Source organism: Propithecus coquereli, unplaced genomic scaffold (genome assembly GCF_000956105.1).
Source record: "Propithecus coquereli isolate 6110/MARCELLA unplaced genomic scaffold, Pcoq_1.0 Scaffold6, whole genome shotgun sequence".
Lineage (NCBI taxonomy): Eukaryota > Metazoa > Chordata > Mammalia > Primates > Indriidae > Propithecus > Propithecus coquereli.
The window spans coordinates 11,005,046-11,009,291 of record NW_012151951.1 but is presented as its reverse complement, the minus strand read 5'-3'; positions in this window follow the sequence as shown (position 1 = coordinate 11,009,291).

Genomic DNA, 4,246 nt, shown 5'->3' with positions numbered 1-4,246 from the left:
TCTTACCTTCCTTCCTTGTTCCCTTTCTCTTTCTTATTTCTTTTTCCAGTTCTGTTCCTTATAAGGATTTTAGAAATCATATTTTATGCCAAGTGCTGCCAAGCCTGTGGCCTGGGGGCTTTCATTTCTGTTTTGTTCCTCGGAGAAGGCCCCTTCTCTCCAGTGCCTGCTGAGCCATCTTAGGGCCAGTCACACCTTCTGTCATTTTGAGATGTATGGGATGGCCTGTGGGAAGACCAGCCCGGCCAGCACCTCCTGAGAGTGACAGCCAAGGGCAGACCCGATGCCAGAGTCCTTGAGCTGTCAGTCCCACAGTTGCTCCTTTGTTTGCTCTTCTCAGCATTGGCCAGATACATGGTCTAGGCAGCGAAATCTCAAGGCCTGGGGGTGATAGGTGGGGGATGGGGAGAGAGAGGAGGTTCCGGGTGGGTAGGGCAGGCCAGTGACAGCAGAGAGGGGCAGAGGAGGGGTGGGGACACGCTGAGTGTCTATGGTCGGAGAGAGGGTGTTGGGGGAAAGCTTGGGTTTTGTGGGGAGAGGAGGAAGGCTGAGGAATGATTTAGGTCCAGATTACTTGGTTATTAAGAACAATAAGCTTAAGAAAAACGTTGCTTTAATAGGTGGTTTTGCTGCTCTCCTTGAGGATACTTGCAGGGAAAGCTGAGCTGTTGTAAACAGGATGAAGGACGTGTTTGGCCATTTCTGTCCCACCTCCAGACCCTCTGCTGGTGCTGTGTGTGCCAAGACCCCCTGAAGCCTAATGGTGATGGGGTCCTTGCTTAGTGCTATTCATGTGGCTTCTCGAATGTCTTTAAAGCATCCATAAGCCACCATTCTGTGAAGCCCAGGCCTCCTCCATCCAAGCACCACCCTTCCTGGGAGCTTCCAGCAAGAAGTACTTGCTAGGTTTCATTTCAGTTTTTATTTCTTCGATGGAGAGATTCAGCTTTGCAGGGGACCGAGTGCAGTTGTCACCAGGGGTGCTTAGCTCCTGAGAGTGAATGTGTGCCTTGGGAACTGGCACATCCGTCTGCCAATGACACCATTGTCACCATGAAGCACACATTTCAGTTTGTAGAATCCATGTATATGTCATGGACTTCTCTGGGAAATGATGGTTTCTTTGCCAATTTTAAATAAAAAACTTTGTTTTGGATTTTTTTTCCTGCTTTGGGTTTATTTTAATCCAAATTTCAGTATCTGCCTAAAATCCCAGCACACATATTTTGACTTATTTTTATTCAGACTTAATTTTTAAATTTAAAAGCTTAAGACAGCATTTGAGATGATAATTTTTCATCTTTGTTGGTAGTGACGGTGAGTAGGCAAGGGAGTGGGGCGTGTCTCAGTCCCGTTAGTTATAAAGCCTGGTTTCCCATAAAAAACACTATGCAAGATTTTCCAGCTTACTGTTTGAGGATTAGAGAAGATGCAGAAGTAACCTCCAAAAAAGGAGTTGAAGTTGGCAAAACCTAGCAAAGAAATAAAGTACATTACATATTTGCTAAGATTTAAATGGTGTCTTTTTTGCTTTTGATCTTGAGGTCAAATGTCTAGGCTGTAGTAGTCTAGCTAGGCTTTTTCCTGGGTTTTTCTGCTAAAATGGAAACATTTTCAATAAAGATTTATAGAGACTTTTCGATGCTGAAGTGTTTTGTTTCTTATCATATTAATCCCCCTTGGCTTTCAGCCTCATGTCCGACAGTGTCATTAGAGGGAGGAGCTTACACTAGTCTTGTTGATTTTGCAAATTGATCTGTTGCAGAAGATAAAACCATCCCCACTGTGCCTACAGACTAGTTCTCCCAAGCAGAACATGCATGTGGCCAGTGGGCTTGGTCTCCAGGACAGCGGGAGATCTCAGTAGAGGAAGGAAATCCTTTTAACTAGGTTGCTCTTCCTGTTATTCATGCTACATGAGTAACTTCTCATGACGCTGGGTGTCCAGGGATGAGTTCTACCATTGGCATTTCCACAGCAGGCTCTGCAAATCTATCAGTCAGGACCCAGGAGCATGAGACGTCATGCAGGAGCCACAACCAAAGGAACCCATCTTGTAGGGCCAGGAGTCACAATGAAATGAAAATTCAAGAAGCCAGTCAATCCTCTTCCAGACTACTCCTTGGAGTGAGCAACAGTTTGGAGGGGGTTTCATTCTCCTGGTGATTTTCTGAGTTACCAAGGGCCTTTGCGCTCACTGCCTTCATTGTTAACATTTATTGGTGTAATTGCTTTTAAATTAGCCACATTATTCTTCTCTATGTCTTATTTCCAGATTTTGGGGGACAGGAGCACTTCCAGTTATTTAGCTCACTCTAGATTACCAGCACCATTATCCTTTTGGCTTATTCTCCGTGAAGATCATAACCTAGGAAAAAGAAGGGAGGAAACGGATTTTAGGTTATTTCTCCAGCTGTAATGAGGCTCAACAGAAAGGGAAGACCTACCAAAAATGCGTTTGCCTTACCTACTCTTTTCTGAGGTAACAGTATGAACAAGCCGATCTGCAATATGAAGAGAGTGGCCAGTGCAGTGTAGATTACTGCTTTCCAAGATTTTGATCTGTGAGGTTGTCCACTTCTGGCAAGAAACAGGGGAGCAAGGAGGAGACGAGCATGTGGTAAGATGAAGAAGCTAGACATCTAGAAAATAACAAACTCATATGACCAACTGGCTCAAATTCCCTGGACATCAGGCTGCTGCGCCCATCTTTGAGTGGAAGTTTGAAGACATGTTCTAAAGCTAAACATGAATTTCTTGAAATCAGAAGTCTTAGATAACTTATTTTGCATTACTTTACTTCATCTGAGTGTCAGGCTTGAGGCACTCAATAATTTCTTGTTGAGTTGAATTAACTTGAGAGATTCCCTATCCACTGCTTCTAAATATCGATGTACATGATTGCAAGTTGATTATAATACAGTCTCCTTTGTCAGACTTATAGACACATGATGCTTCTCAGATGCTTTTTTTCTGAATGCTTGGGTAGAAACATCCATAAGCTGCTGTCCTTAATCTATTTATGAGTTCTTCTTTGGCTATGGCTGTGGAAGGAGTTTCGCTCATTTATTCAACACATATTTAAAAAAATTTTTAATTTTATTATAAATCGACAATTTATAATTATATAGTAATAAATATGATATATAATAATATATAATAACTATAGTTATACAAATTTAATACAATATATTATGGGGTATAATTTATGTAGTTATGATTTATGAATACGATGTGGAATAATTAAATCAAACTAATTAACATATCCATCGCCTCAAATACTTATCCTTTTTGTGGTGGGAGCATTTGAAATTTACTCTTTTAGCGATTTTGAAATGCACAATACACTATGATTAGCTATATTCACCATGTTGTGCAATAGATATAAGAAACAAACCACCTATTCCTCCTGTGTGAGACTTTATATCCTTTGACCATCTCCCCACTCCCCACTTCCCCACCCCCAGCCCCATGTTGTTGCAAATGCTGGCCTTCTTTTTAAAAGACTGAATATTCCGTTGTGTATACACCACATTTTCTTTTTCCATTCAACTCTCGAGGGTCACTTAGAGTTGATTCCATAACTTTGCTATTGTGAATAGTGCTGCAATGAACATTGGAATGCAGACATCTCTTTGACAAACTGATTTAAAATCTTTTGGATAAGTACCCAGAAGTGGGATTGCTGGATCATATTGTAATTCTCTTTTTAGCTTTTGGAGGAACCTCCATTCAGTTTTCCATAATGGCTATATTAATTTACATCCCCACCTATAGTGTACAAGAGTTCCCTTTTCTCCACATCCTTGCCAACACTTGTTATCTTTTGTCTTTTTGATAATAGCCATTCCGACAGGTGTGAGATGATATCTCATTGTGGTTTTTATTTGCATTTCCCTAATGATTAGTGATATTGAGCATTTTTTCATATATCTGTTGGCCATCAACACATATTTTATTGCATGCTAACTGTGGGCTACTCAGGCATCGTGGATTATTGTTGACGTCTGCTTCGAAATAGTTTTCTAGCTCTTTTTAATATTAGTATCCATTCTTATATATGCATATTTAATATTTTTAAGTTGTATTCTTGAACTACTCTATGAATATAATATCCATTAGGAAACATTCACAATAATAGGAATTTTGAAAGATGAGGTAAATATAAAATAAATATTTTAACTAATTATTTCATTTATTAGCAGTTTAAAAATCCATTTGACCTCATTAACTATAAATAATATTT